Source organism: Paroedura picta, chromosome 10, assembly GCF_049243985.1.
Source record: "Paroedura picta isolate Pp20150507F chromosome 10, Ppicta_v3.0, whole genome shotgun sequence".
NCBI lineage: Eukaryota > Metazoa > Chordata > Lepidosauria > Squamata > Gekkonidae > Paroedura > Paroedura picta.
In genome coordinates this window covers 26,765,944-26,787,999 of record NC_135378.1, presented here as the reverse complement: position 1 = coordinate 26,787,999, position 22,056 = coordinate 26,765,944, and the positions used below count along the sequence as shown (strand labels likewise).

At 44.1% G+C, this 22,056-nt stretch overlaps 1 protein-coding gene across 11 annotated transcripts in view; it reads left to right on the top strand.

The window, feature by feature from the left end:
* The window catches only part of APBB2 (amyloid beta precursor protein binding family B member 2), a 164,884-nt gene that overhangs the window by 9,456 nt on the left and 133,372 nt on the right, over positions 1 to 22,056 (top strand). The window contains exon 2 of one of the 11 annotated variants that reach the window (XM_077301756.1): positions 15,722 to 15,744. The exons of the other annotated variants lie outside the window; for them this stretch is intronic. The gene's annotated coding sequence lies outside the window, so the exon portion shown is untranslated. The remainder of the gene's footprint in view (positions 1 to 15,721; positions 15,745 to 22,056) is intronic. 11 annotated transcript variants of the gene reach the window in all.

Here is a 22,056-nt window from a genome sequence, read left to right as displayed (position 1 = left end):
TCTTCAGGGTTTTTTTAGGCAGGACATCATTTGGCAATTATTTCCAGTTTTACAAAACCAATTTAATTATTCTTGAAATGCTTTTGGAGTTAGATCTGTGGGCACACCTCTTCACCAAAGGCAGTTCCTGTCAGGAATTCTAAATATAGCCGGCAGGATGCGTGCTGAGCATATAACCAGTTTGTGCCACTGTAGAACCTGTGAAAGAAGTTCCAAATGGAAAAGGAATCTCAATTCATCTGTAAGCCGAGGGAAGAAGTCCTGGAAGAGGGCATGCAGTAGGAGATGTTATAGCTAGAAATTAGCATTCTAATAGTTGTGTTATAGGAATATTACATAGGGACAGAATGAGAGCTATGGCTCAGTAGTACATTTTGGCATATGAAGGGTCCTTAATTGAATCCATGGCATCTCCTGTTAAAAGGGGCTAGGGGACTCTAGATATATTGAGAGAGAGTTTGTCAGTAAGTGCTTAATTGTGTGGGCATGAATGGGAGAAGAAACTAACAGACGAGAAGGAAATTATCTCAAGAATCTGGGTCATGCATGAAACAGGAAGCTAGCACCACCAGAACCGCACAGCTCCCAAACCAAGTTCTGGACTTCCTGCAAAAGCGGGTGGGATTGTTGGCATTTGTGAGTGACAGCAGCTGGAATCCCATGACCACTCTTCTGGCAGAGAGGCCCACTGCTTAAAATGCTTAAAATGTGGACTGACTTCTCAGTAGGCCTGATCAAGAGTGCTCCCACAGTTTCGGCATAGCTGTCCTAAGAAAATCTAGGGTAAAGACTCCTAATGTGAGGTCCATGGGTGGCTTTTAGTTTTCTTGCCCATAAGACATCAGTGGAAGTAGGCTGAGGGTCAAACTTGGAAGAATGGTGAGTCATTGGGCATTTAAAAAAAAATGAAGTGTGGCAGAGCTGAAGATTCAAGGTTAAGAGCACAAATTGGCTCCTACCCATTTTCCCCAGGCCGTTTCCACTCAAAATCGTATGTGTATGAGCAGCTGACAGGCATCACTCATGAAGTGTGTGTGCAGAGGGGAGACTAAAAAAGAGTTAAAGATGTCCGTCTTTTCACAATTCTGATGAGAATGGTAGTCCTCGCTACCCATAGCTGCATATAAGTTATTTTTTTAAACAGTTCATAGGTCTCCCATGTAATGTCATGTTTGGTACTGAGAACCACCTCTGTTTGTACACATGCGGTATTATGGTCCTTGCTCCTTTATGCCGTGAATAAGAAATGTGCAATTCTACTTTGGATCGAGTGGCATTGTTTTATGAGATTTGCCAGCGATTTGTAATCTATCCAGTGGTCTTTGTGGCCTAATAAAAGAGTGTGTGATATCTACATAGTTGCTTTCAGAATACTTCAAGAAGAATTAGAAGCGATCAGAGATTGTAATGGAAAACCCAGAGAGTAGCTCCAGGGCATTTTGCGGGTACAAACGTATTACCTTTGCTAATTACAGATTTGATGGGAAAACCTACATCATTCTCTTTTTCTTCTCCTTCTCCATTCGCTGGTGTTCTCCGGAGAGGGGGTTATTGTATTTGCGAAGCAATTAAGCCTACTCAAATAATTCCTTGTTTCCACTGCTCATGGTATTTCCCCAGATTCTCATCCCCATTAAAAAAAAGAAAAGAGTATAGCCATGGGGGGGGGGGAGGGGTGGATACCTTTGTTGGATTGGCCAGGTGCGGGGAGGAGAGAAATCTTTAAAGAGAGATCGTTTGGGGAGAGAGTTGAGATTAAAATGATGTACTTTTGGATATATACAAGGTGAAATTGCCACAAAGTAATGGTAATATATGACCATATATGGTCATGATGACCCGCCCACCCCTCTCCAAATGGCCAATGATGGACCTGGACGGGCGGGGAGGGGTCCCAGGTGGGTGTGTACACAGCTCTGCTTCTCAGTCATATTCTGCATGATTGTGCCACTTCTGGGGTTTCCTGAAACCTGAATAATGTTTTAGGGGTTTCTCAATGGTAAAAAAAAGTCGAGAAAGGCTGTTCTAGACCCATATACGCATATAGGGAACCTCATTAGATTTCTTAGGAACATATGTTTAAAGATGTATACACATATGCATTACTTCCACAGAACACATTTATTGAGGGAAAACACTGCTGTTTTCCATAGCAGTTGTAATGAGTAGCATTGCCTTCAGCCCAAAGCTGGTTTGAAAAATAGATGCTCCTCCTATCACTGCAATTATATGTGGTATGGAAGACAGTAGAGGTGGGCGGCTTCTTCTATACAAAGTAGTGCTTCCTAGGTTGTTGTTTTTTTTTTAAAGAAGCTTATGTGAGGGGAATGATGGATGCCATTTGCTCCAAAAACGTGGATTAGCTGGCTGACTTAGATGTATACTCAGCAAAGGTAGGGTATGTGCTTTGTTTTCCTGGAAGGCTCTGTAGCTGTAGCTCTGAAGTCAGGTATGTTCATAGCCTCGTCATTGTCAAAACAGCTGTAATCTGCTTCCTTACCGTCTGCTGAGCAGAGTTCACGTCAAAGGGCCCTGGACGTGTTGAGATTGTGGGATGGGAGCTTCTTACTCCATGGCTTTAATGAAACGTTTACCATCTTGAGATCTCTGCACCTTTTTGAAACCGGTTGTGGATGAAATGGTCTTAGTGGGATTGCCGTGTGATAAGTACTAAAGGTTCGACTTCAAGAAGCTTTAGCGCAGGGGTAATCAAACTGCGGCCCTCCAGATGTCCATGGACTGCAATTCCAAGGAGCCCTTGCCAGCATTTGCCAGCGAATGCTGGCAAGGGCTCCTGGGAATTGCAGTCCATGGACATCTGGAGGGCCGCAGTTTGACTACCCCTGCTTTAGCGGGAAAAGAAGAGAAAGAAATTACTTCGTCGGATGGCTGCAGCAACATCACCAAGCAAATGGATTCAATTTGTTATGTTTTCGTCTCTTAAGACAGGGGTAGTCAACCTGTGGTCCTCCAGATGTCCATGGACTACAATTCCCATGAGCCCCTGTCAGCATTTGCTCATGGGAATTGTAGTCTATGAACATCTGGAGGACCACAGGTTGACTACCCCTGTCTTAAGAGCTTGATCATGTCATCTAGTAACTTTTAAAAATCCCTCTGCTTACACATAACTTAACCAATCTTTCCTTATCCTGGAATAGCATTTTCGCCCTTAGAAAATGGGCATTCAGATTTCTACATTTAGCTATTTTAAGCTGCAGCTAAAATTAAATTTAAAAAAAGAAATCCTTTCCCAGCCACATTTTTGTCTACGAAATGGTCTTACTTTTGGTCCAAATATGAGTTTGTTCTGTTGTGCTCATAGCAACTTCATTTATATGTCCTAAATAGTGCTAACTATTTTTGTAAGGGTTATTATTATGTCTATAGTGTTCAGAACATCTTGTTCTGGATAGGGTGTCAGCCCAGAATCTAGGACATTTAAATCACTACTCTGCCATAGAAGCTTGGTAGCTCATGTTGGGCTAGTCCCCCTCTTTCAGCCTCATCAGGTGCCTGTTATGGGGCGGAAATGGATAAGGAAAGTATGTTGAATACTGCCTTAGGTTCTCATTGTGGAGGTAAAGGTATCCCCTGTGCAAGCACTGAGTCATGTCTGACCCTTGAGGTGAAGCCCTCTAGCATTTTCTTGGCAGACTCAATACAGGGTGGTTTGCCAGTGCCTTCCCCAGTCATTACCATCTTACCCCCCAGCAAGCTGCGTACTCATTTTACCGACCTCGGAAGGATGGGAGGCTGAGTCAACCTTAAGCCGGCTGCTGGGATCGAACTCCCAGCCTCATGGTCAGAGCTTCAGACAGCATCTTGGCTGCTTTACCATCCTGCGCCACAAGAGGATCTGTGGAGAAAAGCAGGGAATAAATGAATAATATTTCGAATATTTGAATAATTACATCTTCTTCATGCTATAGGCTAGCTTCTTTCAACCTTTTGACCATGGAGGAACCCCTGAAATGCTTCGGGGAACCCTGGAATTCATGACATACCCCTTCAGAGAAGCAGGTGCAGAAGTATGATGTGGAGCCAACCAATCCATTGATCGATCATTTTCCATTTCCATTGTGGAGAAAAAGACTAGGCCTGTAGAGCAACAGTGGAAGTCTAGTGACAGCAGTGATGTCTAGTGATTTCAGTGGCCATCTGAACTTTTGGGAAAGATTGTGCAACCCCAGGGGAGTGCTTGCGTAACCCTAAGGTTCCCTGGTTGGGATCCCCTGCTGTAGACAGTTGTAACAGAGAAGAAAAGTGGGGTTTTTATACCCCACTTTATGCTACTTGGAGTCCCAAAGTGGCTTATAAACACCTTTCCCTCCCTCTCCCCGCAACAGATACCTTGCGAGGTAGTTGAGTCTGAGAGAACTCTTAAGAGAATCACTCTGTGGGAACAGTTGTAAGAGAACAGTGACTGGCCCAAGATCACCCAGCTGGCTGTGTGCGGAGGAGTGGGGAATCAAACCCGGTTCTCCAGATTAGAGGCTGTCTGTCTGTCTTGTATACGGCCCCTCTTGGACTAGCCATCTTGGGGTGGTGAATAACAAGGTCAAGCATAGAATTAATTCTGAACAAAAAAAACATATACAATAAATCAGCATAAGATTAATTTATGGTTAAAAGCCGCTGTCAGCTACTGGCCTGTTGTTATCTAATAGGAGGTGAAGTGAGTCAGGCAGAGGGAAGAATGAGGGACGGTGGGAGGGGAGCCTGGTCTGATGAGGTTGTGTAGTTCCTGGTTGGCCTCATCCATAAGCCTGGCAAAAGAGCTCCGTCTTGCATGCCCTGCGGAACTTGGGACCTTGTTCCACCAGATAGGAGCCAGGGCGGCCCCTGGTGCGTATCTGGTGGAACGAGGTCCCAAGTTCCACAGGGCGTGCAAGAAGGAGCTCTTCCTCCAGTCTTTTGGTTGAGGCCAAGAAGGCCCTGGCTCTGGTTGAGGCCAACTGAATGTCTTTAGGTTGAGGCCAACCAATTGAAATGGCTCCAGTTCCTTAAAATCTGCACAAATACATTTTTTATTGTTTAGGGTTGCTAGGTTGCAATTTGGGAAATTGCTTGAGTTCTGTAGGTGGCACCTGGGAGGGCAGAGTTCAGGTAGGAAGCTCAATGCCATAGAGCAGGGGTAGTCAAACTGCGGCCCTCCAGATGTCCATGGACTACAATTCCCAGAAGCCCCTGCCAGCGAATGCTGGCAGGGGCTCCTGGGAATTGTACTCCATGGACATCTGGAGGGCCGCAGTTTGACTACCCCTGCCATAGAGTCTACTTTCCAAAACTGTCATTTTCCTCTAGAACAGGGGTGGCCAGATGTCCATGGACTACCATTACCATGTGCCCCTGGCCGCATCATGATCTCAATGGGCAAGAGATCAGTAGTAATTCCAGGAGAATTCCAGGGCCCACCTGGAAATGGTAACTCTGGTATAATTATTGGCATAATCTGGTACTGATTTCTCAATACAAATATCTTGCTGGCAGACTACTTAAGCGACTCTCATCTCTGCCCAACCCCTTCCGTCATCGTGTCTCTTTGCCTTCCTATAAAACTAGCTGCTAGATGCATTTGAGAATAAAGCCCTTTGACTGTCATATTGTCAGTAAGCAAGTCTGTCCCATTGCTTTGAATTTAACTGAATTTGGGACTTTTGTCTTCCTTGTTTAACTCCTTGTCTCAAGGCCTGCTCTTAACATCCTTGTTCTGCTTCTGTTTCATGAACAATGGTACGTTTACCACAGTTTTACAAATGGGACTTTATGCCTTTCGCTTCATTTCAGGTCGGTTTCTGAAATATTACGCTGAAATATTATAATATTGAATCTGACAGCTGCATTGTTCCCTGATACCATGAATTTAAAAAATGGACACATAGAACACGAAAATGTATTTGAGACGTATAATATAAAAAATGTCAATATTTTATCGCCTCAGAAATTCAATTTGTGACCCATTAAAGCAAATTAGAGCCTTGCGGTCTCGCTTTTTTACTAATAAATACCTCTGCATACATCCATTCCACTCAGAGAACAATGTGAGAATATTTTCCCCATGATTTTCTCTCTCATACACTACATCCCTAATCCCCAACCCTGCTGATTGTTTGTCGGTCATTACCAGTCCTTGCTCACAGTCTTCTGCAGACTTATTCCAGGAGGTTAGCCATGAAAGCTTTTTGCACTAAACCCAAATAGAATCTTTCTGGTACTTTTTCTACTGGTGCAAACTCATGTGGATTAGAGCCTCCTTCATCTGATCGGATGCAGAATAATTTACTTGATCTGATGTAAATTCACTGTATTCCCACCAACCACTTGACTGTCTTCTATCTCTGCTCCATGGTTGACATGCTACCACTGAAACAACCTTAATTTCAGAAGTATTATACAGTACATCTCATGACAAGGAAGGGATTCTCCCTCACCCCACCCCACCCCATTCTACCCTACCCCACTGTAGTCTCCAACTATAGAAGAGCTTCTCCAGATACTGTGATTTCTACTTGAAAATTACATTTGAATTTTGCCTGCCCTTCTAGGACCCCATGGATGGGGACATTTCAATATCATTGAGAAACAGCTTAATGTGAAAGCCTGGAGAGTTGGTTTTCATACCCCGGTATTCTCACAATCTCAAAGTGGTTTACAAGCACCTTCCCTTCCCCTCCTCACAACAGACACCCTGTAAGGTAGGTGGGGTAGAGAGACCTCTGAGAGAACTGTGACTGTCTCCCAGCTGGCTGCATGTGGAGGAGGAATGGGGACTCAAACCCAGCTCCCTAGGTTAGAGCCTGCTGCTCTTAACCACTACTGCATCATGGTTTACCAAGATAGTAATTTGCCTAATCTCACCTGTTGAGGTTCAGGATTATTGTAAGTATATTTGAAACCAGGACATGAGAAATGATATGGTGGTTTGGGGAGTGGGGGAAAGGAGAAATGAAGGAGAGACAAGGAGCAGTGTTTGCTCTTCATGTGGACAGCTAACTGTGAAGAAAAATACTCAAAGGAAAGCTTGTTATATTGCCTCAGAAATATTTCTGTGTTGTTCCTTTTTACATAATCCTTTGTTCGCAACCGGAGCCAGTAATTTTGCCAGCCAACTGGAAGTTTGGTACAGGAGAGGCGTGATAACTTTCCAAGCCAGGATCACAATTGTCTTGGTAACTAATGTGAATCCGGGTTTGTTGTTGTTCAGTGAAGGCTTAGTGGCAGGTAACCCAGTGCCAGCTGCACGGCCAGGCCCAAAGCCAAGGTGATTCATTTAGCTGTCCCCTCTGGTAGGGAGGTGGTGATGTACTGTTCTCAAAGATGTACCTCCAGTACATCAAAATGGAAGAAGCAATGGGAATTAGTATCATAGGTGGTGGGGTTGTAAAAATACAAGAAAATATTGGAGTGGAGTACTTGATGAATGTTTAAAAATTATGAATTATGAACATAACTTGGAGGAAAAAATGGAATTATTTTTATCGAGCTTGATAGAGAGGGATTTACCTAGAAAATAGGAGGACCCTCCTTCTTTATGCAGTATCAGCAGCAAGACTGGGGTATGCAGCTAAATGGAGAAGCTCAGAAACTGCTACCATAGAAGACTGGATAAGGAAGATATTGAGCTTTGTGGATTCAGCCAGACTAATGGCACCGTTAAAGGACCAAAACCTGGAGAAATATTATGAACAGTGGACACCTTTGTGAAGCTACAGGAAGAAAATCTTTCTAGACTCTGCAAAATTTTACAAAACATAAAATGAAGCAGCACACAATTCTAATTAGTTTTTTTTTTAGCACAGGAAGAGGGTTTATTTGTCCAAGAAGGTAAGCTAGGTGGGAAGTAAAATCTTAGGTTGTGAAGAGATGTTTGTGTTATTTTTGTGTGTGTTTATGTGGTTTTTTTCTTCAGGGGTGATGTTACTTGTAGATGAATAAGCATAATAATTTTTTTTTAAAAATGGAAGAAACAATGGTATATGCTTAGTGCATGCCTAGTATAGGTGTTTAGGTGCTGTGTTATATCACAAGACTACAGTCATTGAATTAGGTTATCTTGCCTTTCACTCAAGAGAGCTCCCTTTCTCCTCTGTCCTATGTGCCTGCATTATCTCATGCTTGAGACTGTCACCTAATTCTGTGCTGCTTCAGTCCCCCAATCTGTCTTCCCCTTCCTGCAGAGCCTCCCTTTCTTTGCCAACTGAGCATCTGACTCCTCCCGAGTGCTGGATCAGCAAAGAGCCAGGTTTTCTTGTGAAATAGTGACAGCTGCCCATCGGATCTGCCTCTACAAAGCAGTGCTATTTTTTTCCTTCATTCTTGTGCTCTGCCAGAGAGAAATAGATGAGCCGTGAAGGTTTCCTGAGCTTGAATCTATATTTGGACTTGCAAATTCCAGACTTTGCCTGTTTGTTTTGGCACAAGCCGGCCGGTGCCACTTCCTCTCAGCGCCTGGACTGTGGAAGCACACACACACACGCAAACACACACACACTTTCTGGGCTACTGCAATGAAGGAAGGTTTTTCCTCCCACCTGAGCAGTCTTGTCTAAAGCAAGCAGAATTATTATTTGTACATGGTGGTCTTTCTCAGCCTTTCTCAACTTTTTTACTTTTGAGAAGCCCCTGAAACATTCTTCAGGCTTTGAGAAATCCCAGAACTGGGACAGTCATGGAGAATATGCAAGGAAAACATAGCTGTGTACATACCCACCTGGGACCCTTCACATTCCCATTCTCTCTCCCCCCCCCCTATCATTTACCATTTTGGGAGGGTGGGGTGAGAGGGGAAGCGGAGATGGGAGCCAGCTTGGTGTAGTGGTTAAAAGCAGCAGTTTCTAATCTGGCGAGCTGGGTTTGATTCCCTGCTCCTCCACATGCAGCCAGATGAGTGACCTTGGGCTCGTCACAGCCCTGATCGTGTTGCTGTGACCGAGTAGTATCAGGGCTCTCTTAGCCTCACCTCCCTCACAGGGTCTCTGTTGGGTGGAAAGGAAAGGGAAGGTGATTGTAAGCCGCTTTGAGGCTCCTTTGGGTAGGGAAAAGTGGCATATAAAAACCAACTCTTCTTCTTCAGCGTGACCATATATGGTCATATCACCCAATAAATGTTCAACAAATTAAAAAATAGATACTCCCACCCATTCAGGAAACCATTCCAGAGCTATCACCAAACCCTGGTAGAGGAAGCCTGCTGTAGGAAAATCTTTTTAAAATGAAGGGAATGAACTAGGCCAAAAGTAAGCCCTTTGAAGCCCCATTTATTTCAATGGGAGAGTTGCAAACACATGTGATTAATAGTGGACTCCTGGGCGAGAGTTACACCCTTCCAAGCTCATTGACTTCTGTGGGTCTCAGAATTTTTATTTAGTTAATTCATTTTTTTCATTCATTTATATCCTGTGTTTCTCCCCAGTGGGGGTCCAAAGTGGTTTACAGTCATGTGATTTACCACGGATTTATGCTTCTGCTTATCCCTGATTGAGGGAAATCGGCTAGCTTTTGCCTCAGTAAGAGGTGAGTGTTTTTCTAACCATGCTATAGGCTTTTATTTCCATTGTGCTGCCGTAGAGAAACATGCCTGTGCCCTTGGAATTTCCCAACAGTGCTTGCAGAATAAAGGGAAATTAGGCTGAGTTATGTGACATCCCTGCGGGGAGAGAAAGTGACGTTAAAGCCTTCTGTTTCCTGTTTGAGTTCTTGGCTACTTGGGACCTGCTTGTGGACAGGTGTTTGGGTGACAGGATGCTGGATGGGTGGACCTTTGGTCTGATCCAGTGGATGCTGTCATATGGTTTTTTAAGTTTCTGTGCTTCTCCATCATGACTGGCCTGAAATGTCACCATCCATGACCTGTGAATTGAGATACTTAAGCCCTTGTTAATGGTCTTCTCGATCATGTCTGAAGCCACCCAGAATTCCTCTGTGGAAAAATTGCCTCCTTTCTGCATAAAACGTCCTGTACCCTGTGTTGTGAGTGTAAATTCAGGGCTAAGTGGCTGATCTTCAAACCACGGGGTACCCAGTTCAAATCTCATCTCTGCTGAGTCTTCACTGAGGTCATTGGGGTCTAATCCCACCCCCTCTCTCTTTCAGCTTCACTTCCCCAATCTAATTAAACCTGCAGCATGGGAATTGTAAGAATGACCTACCATAAAGGGTAGTGATAAAGGTCAGTGAGATAATGCATCCAAAGAACTTTGAATACTTCAAGGATTAAATTGATATGCCAGGGTTTTTGGGTATTTTTACAAATTAAATAAAATGGGATTGTTTCCAGGGCCTTTGTTGACAAGGGAAATCTTGAAGTGTTTTGAGTTTTGACCCATTCAGTAGAGTAACTTGTTAAAATGTACACATTTCCATATAAGAAATCTCGTTCTGTAGAGGTTTATAGATATAGTCTGCCCTTGTTGTGACCGGTCTGTTCTCTGCCCTTTTGATGAGTGCATGTATGTGTATAAAAACCTGCTGCCTGATTAATCTGAGGCATCTTTTTCGTCTGCTCTGGATAGCCCAGGCCAGCACGATCTCGTCAGATCTTGGAAACGAAGCAAGGTTGGAATTCTTGCCCTGGAATTCCTTGGCTTTTTCAGGCATAGTTCACCGTCACTTGCAAGCTTATCTCCGTAACCCTCTGGGTTAGAAAACTGACTTGTTTAATCTGATCTCCTGAGGCGGCTGAGTTCGGTCTGCATGGTGTTTCTCTCATGTTTATGGGGAGAACGAACGGGTCAATGATTGCACAGTGTTTGGAGGTGAATAGCCTGGCCTGTGTAAATCTGCTCTGAGGGTCCCACTCTCTTGGCTTTGTGCAAACCATTCAAGAGAGCTTGTCTACACAGGCAGCAGGGAATCACTGTTACAAGAGGCTTCCCCAAATGACTTGGATAAATGATCAGGGACTGTGGTCTGTCCTACTGTGCATGGATTGCTGTGGGCTGGCTCCCGTTAAGTAATTCTGCATCATTTCATGTGTCATGTCCACACTTATGTCTTGCTTTCATTCTGGTTGGATCTACAACCTGAATCCTATTTCCTTTGCTTACTGAATGTCCCATCTTGCTGATTGTATAGACTTGCTCTGCGTCATCCGCCTTGAGTCCCAGTCAGAAAGGCACACTACAGATAATGCAAATAAATAAGTAGGTTTCACTGTTTTTGGATGAAATTAATTAGTCAAATCAGCATAGATCAGTCACTCTTGAAACCAAGAGCAAGCTTCATTTTTAGATGACATCCTTAAAAACAAACAAAAGATGCATCCAGGATATGGGCTTCCATGACTCAGTTCACGTCTTCAGATACCCTTGTAGCCAGAGGGGTTGATCTGAAGGTTGATCTGAAGACAAATCAGATGACTGGTGGGTTAGGTTTTTTTTGTACACGTTAGATTTTTGAATGCTTGCTTTTAATTTATTATGAAGACTGCTTTCACTCCAGTGAGAAGGCTGAGTTTCTGCATTGTGCAGGGGGTTGGATTAGATGACCCTGGAGTTCCCTTCCAACCTTAAGATTCTATAAAAGCTCTTTACAGTAAGCAAACGTGTTATTACCCCTAATTATCTCTAGCATGTTTTTCTTTCGTTAAATTTGAATATTATAGTCATCCTCTGAGGTCCTCAAAGGAAGGGATGGGTCTTCATATAATATAAATAAAAAGCGTACTATTTTTAGGGGAAATACATGTATAATTAAATGCAAAGTGTTATTGCGGCAGCCACAAGAGAAATTGTGAGTTAGAAAAAACATCTTTTGAAAAATAACCTGCCTTCAGAAATTAAGTCTCTCCATTCATCGTAATAAGTGTTCTTTAAACTTGTTCCCTCCAGACTTTGGAGTTTGTTGTATAATTTCTGGCTGCTATTCCCGCAGGGAATGTGAACCTGCGTGGAGATGTTTATCAGGGACTGAAAGCAGCCCTAATAGTATAGAAACACATTTTACGAAAAGGAGCCTTCGTCTTGTGATCATCAGTGACCACACATGCATTTTTGAAGGCTGTTCCTGATGACGCCAGAAGGCTGATAGAATCCTGACGTCCTACTTTTTCTTTTGACTGAGCTGCAAACGGATTCTGAAACGATATAATGTGTTTCTTTCTGGTCATTGCAGCAGTAATGTCCAGCGGAATCCGTGCCATCTGTGCATTTTGCAGGGTGTCTTTAACTTTTTTGGTGAACCACAAAATGACTGTCGGATTAATACAGCATCCACATTACTTTATGATCTCACTTCTTTCTTCATTTCTTCCTTTCTGTTTGTCTTACTGCTGCCAACATATAGATCTTTAAGTCTTTCCAATGTACTGGTGGGAATATCATGGACAGTTAAGCTAGAGCTTAACTTGATGCTGTAGAACCTCTGTTGGAACAATTTCCTTGCCTTCCAGTTTGTTCTAGAGTTCAAAGTACTCGTGTGTGTGTGTGTTTTTTAAGCACCGTCAAGCTGAAGTCAACTTACGGTGACTTCTTAGGCCAGGTTTTCTCAACTAGGGTTTCATGAAACCCTGGGGTTCTTAACAGCCCTGGAAGGGTTTCCCAAATGGGTAGGAGTTAATTTATTTGAATATATTTTTTTAATTTGTTAAAGACTTATCAGGTGATATGACCATATATTATCATGTTGACCTACCCCCGTCTCCCCAAATGGCCAATGATGGGCCTAGGATGGGTGGGGAGGAGAAGGGGCTCCTGGTGAAGGTGTACATAGCTCTGCCTCCTAACTATATTCTGCATGATTGAGCCACTTCTGGGGTTTCTCAAAGTCTGAAGAATGTTTCAAGGGTTTCTCAATGGTAAAAAAGTTGAAAAAGGCTGCCTTAGGCTTTTGAAGACACGAGTCATACCGAGGGGGCTGGCCTTTGCCTGCCTCTACGTAGTGACCCTGGAATTCCTTAGTGGTCTCCCATCCAAGGTCTAACTCGAGCAGACCATGCTTAGCTTCCAGGATAGCTTGGGACTTGCAAACTTGAAGAACTGCCTAGCCCTTTGTCAACCTGAGCAGCCACTACAGTCTGTCCCACAACTTCTGCTAAATGATTATGCAGACAGGAAGAAGAGCTCAACATTGATTTGGGCTTTCTCTGCAATCATCCCTACCTTATGGAATGGATTTCCGAAGATCTACCTCGTTGATTTTTAGACAGATGAAGCTTTTCCAATGGTTTGGGAGACTAGTGCTGTTTATCAAGAGATATTAGTGGAGGTGTTTTCAAGGCAAGAGTCAGAGGTGATTTGCCATTGCCTGCCTCCATGTCACAGCCCTGTTCTTCCTTGGAGGTCTCCCATCCAAACGCCAGCCAGGGCCAACCCTGAGAGCTGATGAGATCATGCTATCCAGGTCAGAGCTGAGAGTAATAAACTTCCTTTGTTCAAAATATGGCTGGTCTCTCGATTACAGTCTGAGGCATGTAAATCAAAATGGATTTGTCTTTGTTTGTGGCCATTGGAGCTAAACTGTCCATAATTCACCTAATTTCCTTGTTTTCTTTAGACAACATTGTCTGTTGATTTGACCCAGGTCCTTGTTTTTTGAAACTGACAAAGGAATGCCTTCCACTCTGAAACAAGAGGCTGAAATGTATGATGTGGATTCTCTTCAACTAACGTTCCCTCTAGTCTCCCCCCACAGTCCTGAGCAGAGCAGTTCACATCCTGGGCAGACTGCAACTGTTGGCATCCTCACATGGGCAAGGAACAGCACAAGACTCTCTGCGGCCCAAGATAGCTGCTGAGTGGGGCTTCCTAGGTTAATGAGCAGCAGCACAGTTTAGAGCAATGGTTCCCAACTTTTCTAAAGCTGCAACCCTTTAATACAGTTCCTCATGTAGTGGTGACCCTCCAACCATAAAATTATGCAAGTGTTCTTTCACAGAATTTAAACTGAAACTGACCAATGGCATGAATATCCATTGTTCATGATTGTACTTAGTTCAGGCTTTCTCAACCAGGATTTCGTGAAACCCTGGTGTTTCTAGATGACCCTGGAAGGGTTTCCTGAATGGGTGGGAGTTAATTTTTTAAATATATTTTTAAAATTTGTTAAACATTCCCCCCCCCCCCCGCATCTCAAATGATGGGCCTGGACGGGGTGGGAAGGGGAGGGTCCCTGAGTGGGCATGTCCACAGCTCTGCTTCCCAACCATATTCTGCACAATAGCACTACTTCTGAGGTCTCTCAAAGCCTGAAGAAGAATGTTTCAGGGGTTTCTCAATGGTAAAAAAAGTTGAGAAAGCCAGACGTAGTTGCACATGCTCAAGGCAGACTTGCACCTAGGGCTGCCAGCCTCCACTTAGGAGCTGGTGATCTGCTGCTGTTACAGTTGATCTCCACTCAAATGATGTATCCATGCTGGATTGCTTAGAAATGGGAACAATCACATCCTCATCACTGAATTGGCACCTCCTTGTGTAAGGAAACCTATCAGCACTTAATTCTACCTGTAGAACTGCCGTGAGTGGAGAAACCAGTTCTGCTTAGAGCCAGCCTTGAAAAGCTGATTCCTGTGCTTTCAATTAAGTGCTTCCTCTCCTCAGGTTTTAGAAAGCACCTTGTCTGGAGATTATTTAGGCCCTCAGGCACCCTTGAAGTACAAAAGCCAATGAATATTTCTCTCTGGTATAAAGTGAGCGTTTGGCTTGGGTTCAGCTTGCCCGTTAGCAAGGGATGGCTATGGGCATGCCAAATCCAGAGATAGATTTTGGCTTGGCGTTTTGGCAGACCGGGTGACCTTTAAAGAATTCTTTCCTAGCCCTTCTCTTTGTTTTGCAGAACTCCTGGTTCTAGCCGTTTTGCTGGCATAGCTTTTCTTTCTCAGGACAAAATCTAAGTACTCCTGCTAGCTGCAGCTCATAAGTATGGCTGGAATGTGAACCCTTATCGCCGTGGGGTGAGATAATTGCTTATATGGCTTCCTCTTTGAATGTAGCGCAGTTGTAGCAGTGAGCTGTGATTCATTTAATAGCTAATTATTTGTTCACCGGCACAAACAACTATAAACACCACCTGAAATCCAGTGAATTGAAATGCTAATCAGCCTTGATTCATTTCTCATAAGTGCCGAATCTTTATAATGTGATTTTTAATCTAGTAGCTCTGGAAACTGGTGCTTGGAAACAAACGTCCATGTCTTTATTTTATTTATATTTATTCAATTTCTAGGCAGCTTACAACAATAGGTTAAAATACAACAAGCACCATAAAATCCTAAAACCCTGAAAACCCTCCCCTCACACCAGTCTTCACCCTTCCTATCCTTTACACACACACACACACACACACACACACACACACACACAGCCATTTCTCCAGGGATGTTGTTCTAGTCAGGCACTTGGAGAAGGGGCAAAATCTTTCCATTCCCCTAAGCCTCAACCAAACGCTTAGTCTTGCAGCCCCTGTGGAACTTTGACATCTCTGTCAGGACCCTCAGCTCTCCCGGAAATGCATTTGATAGCAGGAGCTCATGGGAATTGTAGTCCATGGACATCTGGAGGGCTGCGGTTTGACTACCCGTGGCTTGGGTTCAAGTGTTGCTGACCCTTTCACGTGTTGGGGAAAAAGTCACCCTTCCACTTAACCCTCTGTATTGGAAAATCGGATGACAGCACAGAAATGCTACTGAAAGAACCAGAAATTAGTCATGAAAGACTGAAAGGGCAAGCAAGAAACTCACCATCCATTCACAGTCCTTTCTTTTTCTTTCTCTTCTGTCTTTCAGATTAAGGATTTTCCGACACAAATGTAAGCCAGCTGGTCCTGGCGGTTACCTTGGCAAAGTTCCAGGACTATAATTGACTTTGAAATTGCAAGTGATGCCTTTATTCTTAATTAGTAGAATGCATATGAGTTGTCTGAGAAGAAGTTGCCTTCTTGGAGACCCTTAATCAAAGCTCAGTTGTCATTTTTTTTAAAGTTCAGAATGCTCATGTCTAAAGGACAAGCTTTCAAGAGCTTGTTTTACATTTCTGAGACAGCCATACCGCATATCAAGGACCATGGAACTGCAGGCAGAAACTAGTCCTATGAGTCATTTGGAAAGTAGCAGAGTGTAGGGAGTCCTGGAATGTATGGGAATTTTGGTCAGACGCTAGTAGGTCACAAACAGATATTCAAAATACTATGCCCTTGATATCATTGAGATTACATTAAGTTTTGGGGAAGCTTTGCATTACAAATGTGAAAGGGACTTAGGAGTTCTGGTGGACAACAGGTTGAATATGAGCCAACAGTGCAATATGGCAGCAAAGGAGGATAATGAGATACTAGGTAGGGTTGGGCACCTGCATGTGTGTGCCTGCTGGTGTGCTGATGGCCGCGCCTCCCCTGCCCCCCTCGTGCTACATCGGGAGCAACTGGCCACTTCGGGTGCCGAATCGCCCAACCCTAATACTAGGCTTCATTGCTAGGAACATAGAATGTAGAGCAAGGGAAGTTATAATACCAATCTGTGCCATATTGGTTAGACCTTATTGGGAATATTGTGTCCAGTTCTGGGCACTGCAGTTCAAGAAGGATACGGACAAGTTGGAATGTATTCATAGAGCGGTAACTAGGATGGTTGAGGGACTGGAATCCATGTCTTAAGAGGAGATGTTGAGAGAGTTGGGTTTGTGTGGCTTGGAGAAGAGGAGGGCAAAGACAATGGCTGTGTTTAATTAAGTAAAAGGTAGACCTGTTGAAGAGGGAGCAATGAATTCAAATGACAGGAAAGGAGGTTCCACTTAAATGTTAGAGAGGATTTTCTGATGGTGTGGGCTCTTCGTATAGATGGAATATTCTGCCTCTAGGAATCACTGTATTGTTATTGCACCAATCCGAGTGCCTTTTGTCGAATGCAAGTTTTGTTGCATTAATTCAAACTGATTTCCAAATTAGTTTGCTTGTTTAGGATCACAGACCAAGGTATACATGTTCAGAATAAGCTCCTAGTACAATCACAGGAGGGCTGTATCACGTGGCTGTTAATATTGTCTTCAGCCCGACATGTGTTGAGGACAGAAGTATATGGGAAGCTACAAGAAAAATAGGATTTTGACTTAAAGAGTATATGGGGGCTCATCCAATATAAAAGGGCAGTAATGTTTTAAAAAATGTTTTATCATTGAATTTATAACCTGTCCCTCCCAATGCGTCGGCTCGGGGCGGCTTACAGAAATCAAAAGGCAAAGATCCAAATACAATAAAACAGTAAAACCAACAACTCCCCCCCATTAACCCTAAAACCACATACAAACTAAAGACAACAAAATGGCATATAAAAATCAGAAAATACCTCCCCAACTCTCTCTCCCGTCACCCATATCCCGCCAGTAATGGCGTACGATGTAACTGCCTGGCTGTCAGATATACTAATCAACATCTAGGCTTGGCAAATTGATGTAAGGCGGGACCCCAGCATCTCTCCCGGCCTCAACCAAAAGCCTGGCGGAAGAGCTCCATCTTGCAGGCCCTGCAGACTGTTGATAGCTCCATCAGGGCCCTCAGCTCTTCGGGATCTCATTTCACCAGGCTGGGGCCAGAGCCACAAAGATGTACCTGCACAGGCCTGCTAATATGAAAGCAGGCAGACTTGTAAATTGTCCAAAGGGCACATTCAAGAGGAGATTCCCCATGTCATGAAATTAGGATCAGGCTCTTCTGAAGCATTTCACCCATTAATCTGCTTCCCTTATAACAAGCGGAGTTGATGTTCTTATGTTTTTTATAGAAGGTGGACTGAAGAATGATTTAGCTGAGTGACAGCTATAACCTTGTGAGTGACACCGTATTACTCTAGCAGTCTCAGAGTGGTGGGCATGTCAAAGGTGACAACATTCATCTTGTCTTGTTTCCACTTTTCAGCCTAGACGTACCAGTCAAATGGTTGCTTGGCAACCACAGGGCTATAATGCCCATCAGTTTAGCAGAAAACAATGCATGTTGTAGTGATGCATATAAATCCTTGACTTTTTACTACTGTGCTCTTGTAGGTTCTACAACTTTTGTTACTGTTAGTAGGGTATATAAGTATGAATGATGGTGTGATGAAGACTGGAGGGAGTTGCTGGTCTAGTGGATCAGGTGAATTGGGAGGTGTTTGGATTTACATGGCCCAGTCTTGTAGAAGAAGAAGGGTTGGTTCTTATATGCTGCTTTTCTCTACCCAGAGGAGTCTCAAAGCGGCTTACAGTCGCCTTCCCTTTCCTCTCCCCACAACAGACACCCTGTGAGGTGGGTGAGGCTGAGAGAGCCCTGATATCACTGCTCGGTCAGAACAGTTTTATCAGTGCTGTGGCGAGCCCAAGGTCACCCAGCTGGCTGCATGTGGGGGAGGAGTGGGGAATCATACCCGGTTCCCCGGATCAGAAGTCAGCGCTCCTAACCACTACACCAAGCTGGCTCTTGTGACCTTCAGCCATGTCAAGTGGGTGGGCTGTGGGTGTGGCCAAGGGTCAAAGGCTACTCAGGGGTATAAAAGGCCCGCTGGCTGTATGTTGAGGAGGATGGGGAATCAAACCCAGTTCTCGAGGTTAGAGGCTGCTCCTCGTAACCACTACACCACATTGGCTCTAAATGACGGAATAGAGTGGGAAATCTGTTCCATTTGACTGAGAATTTTCTGTGTTTTTATGGCTGGGAAGGTGGGTGGGGTGCCGCTGGCCATTGCTTCTGCATATCACTGTGATGAACTGACAGATTCATTTGGCTCCTCTGTCCGCCTCATTTGCACGGCTTGTATTTTCTCCTTCGGGCAGCCTCTTTCTTCAGACTGCGTGATGGTGGCTTGCCAGTGGGAAACGAAGACAGGGGTAGGAAGCAGGCTTACTGTGTGCCGTGCTTGATCTCATCTGTGACGCTATCATTTGGGCCTGCTGGTAATAAGGATAAACTGCAGTTGCCATTTTTGTGTGTTGTTATATGGATTGGTAATTAGGCTCTCTGGTGCAGATGGGTGTCTTCTGTTCCCACAGGACTGTCGCCGTTGCTCTCCCTGATTCCAAAAACGATTCACTTTCTTAGGCAGGAACTCATTCACCTGGTTATTCAGGCATTGTTCTTTTAAACCTGTGTAGCTCTCCCCTCACCCCAGGATGCTTGGCTTCAAAGAAGCAGGGCTGCAGAACTCAGGTTTACAAACAGTCGGTTTCATGAAAGCAGAAATTGACCGGCTCCCATGAAGCAGCCCCCCGGCATTAAAGCAAATCAAGAGTCTTTTAAAATATTTTGTTCGAGATTTATTTGGACTGTGCATCAGTTTTTGCTGGCTGCACCAATGCGACACTGGAAGTTCACTATCAGCACATCAACCCGTTTTATTTCTCCATTTCAGCTGCTTTTTGTTGCTTAGGCCTTAGTTTGAGGTACAGGCTGATCACTGCAAGTCTCGTCTATGTGGCTATTACACAACTCCTTCTGCCGGTCAGGGTATGAGAATTAAAGTGTTTTTGAAACCCTGTGAGTTGGGGGTGAGATCCAGAATCGTGCCCGGCCATCGCTGCTTGTCTAGAGACTTCTTGGGTCCGGTCCAAACAGGCAACCCCTTAAACGGACGCAAGTGCAGATGGCAATTGATTTGATATTGCATATCCAAAATTGACTCATGCTTCCACCCAAACAAAACTCCCCGAGTTTGCATGCCGTTTCTACCCCAGATAACCAAGAAATGATTAGAATCCAGGGGAATTTCTTCTTGCTGCTGGACAGGCCTCTGATTACGATTGGAAGGCCTTCTGTGACATTGGAGCTGCTAAGCCAATAGTGGCTGGCCAATATCAAGAAATGCCTTCAAATTTAAACACAGGCCCACTGTGACACTGGACCAGATAAATAAGTGGCATGAAGAGCTGTGGGTAATAGGGAGAGGAATGGGAAGGCGACTGTAAGCCGCTTTGAGCCTCCTTCGGGTAGAGAAAAGCGACATATAAGAACCAACTCTTCTTCTTCTTCTTCTAATGCAGAGAGGTGCAGGTAAAGGAGAAGCAAATGAAACTGAGGAAGGTGGCCAAGAATGTGAGATCACCAGGAAAGCCACCCACTATGCCGGGTCCAACTGTGCCTTTTAAGACCAACAACATTTAATTCTGGGTATAGTTTTTTGTGTGCATGCACACTTTTGCTAGTTATATCTGCAAAGACATGGCAGGAATGGTTTGGTTTTGGTGTTCTGGTGAAATTGCTCTGCCAGGTTTTATATATGGGCAATAGGAGGAATGTTAATAGAATTTCACAAAGGTCTTCCCATATTATCTCATTATTAATTGAAGCTTTATGTAGAATATATATGAGATCATCAATGTGTGTGTGTGTGTGTGTGTGTGTATATACACACACACACACACACACACACACACACACACACATACAGAGAGGGAGGGAGGGAGGTGGAGGGAGGGTTCCTAGCTAAAGTAGTCTTTGTAAACTGTCCTCTGAGAATAAACTTGGATGCTTTAATCTAAGGCATATTGATTTGTGTAAACGGTTATCCAGTTATTTAAGACTATCAAATAATTTCCCTCTGTCAATACCAAATGTCTATTTGTACTATGTTGAGGCAATTTCTTCTAGGTCACCCAGCTGGCTGCAGGTTGAGGAGCGGGGACTCAAATCTGGCTAACCAGATTAGAAGCCACCGTTCTTAACTGCTACACCAAACTGGGTCTAAGTGACGTAGCAAGGTGGGGAACTGTTTCATTTGGCTGAGAATTTACAGCAACTCTCCAGGGTCTATAGAATCTCTTGACAGCTGCCTGGGTCTGAACTTGTGACCTTCTACATACAAAGCAAAGGCTCTGCCACTGATCCATAAGCAATGTGTGGCAAATATTACTGATGTCTTACAGGGTTGTCATAAGGAGAGTGTGTGAAGTGCTTTGAAGTACAGAAAAAAGCTACAGAAGAGTCATCTGCTGAGAGCCAGCATGGTGTAGTGATTAAAGAATGGTAGTCTCTAATCTGGAGAACTGGGTTTGATTTCCCACTCCTCCACATACAGCCAACTGTGTGACCTTGGGCCAATCACAGTTCTCTTAGAACTGTTCTCCCAGAGCAGTTCGTTAAAGTTTTCTCAGCCCCACCTACTTCACAGGGTTTCTATTGTGGGGAGAGGAAAAGGAAGGTGTTTGTCAGCTTTCCTTGAAAATTCTTTTGGGTAGTTAAAAAACAGAGTGTAAAATAGAAATTGAATGAATGAATGAATGAATGAATGAATGAATGAAATAATGCAAAGTAATTGAACTACTGGGTTTAAAGGAATAAAAGCAACATGAGAGCCAATTTGGTGTACTGGTTAGGAATGTGGACTTCTAATCTGGCATGCCAGGTTCGATTCTGCACTCCCCCACATGCAGCCAGCTGGGTGACCTTGGGCTCGCCACGGCACTGATAAAACTGTTCTGACCAAGCAGTGATATCAGGGCTCTCTCAGCCTCACCCACGTCACAGGGTGTCTGTTGTGGGGAGAGGAAAAGAAAGGCAACTGTAAGCCGCTTTGAGCCTCCTTCGGTTAGAGAAAAGCGGCATATAAGAACCAACTCTTCTTCCTCTTCTTCTTCTATAGGGAAATGTAACTGAACTGGATCTGTATTCCCTATTTCTCTAACCAGTTAACCCCAGTTCACTTCTTATTGCAGGACAGGGCGACTGTGTGGAACCAGAGACACGCCATGTATGTTCCATGTTGTTCTACTGAAAAGGGGGTGCCACTGAAATTTCCGCATCCCGCATGGTCTGGGCCATAGTCCAGGTGTGCCCCTGACCATTACCGATTCATCCTCTTGTATAGCGTTGCCCTGCAAACTGATGACTTCTTACTCTGCTCAGGGGGTCCGTTTGAGGGTAAGAGGTCACTTAAGCAAGCCCATCCGTTCTGGGGTTTCCATAGTGCTGGGTCAGTTTACTTTGTTTGCGAACAGAAAGCTTAGCTGCCCAAAACCTTGTCTGTTTGTCCTTGTCTTTGTTTCTTGGCTTCCAAAGGCCTCAGTCTGTTTGCCTCTGGCTTTCTGAGGCACAATTCTTTCCATTAGCTGTTGCTGGAACAACAACAGCACTGCCTTGTACAGAGGGAAGGTTATTGAA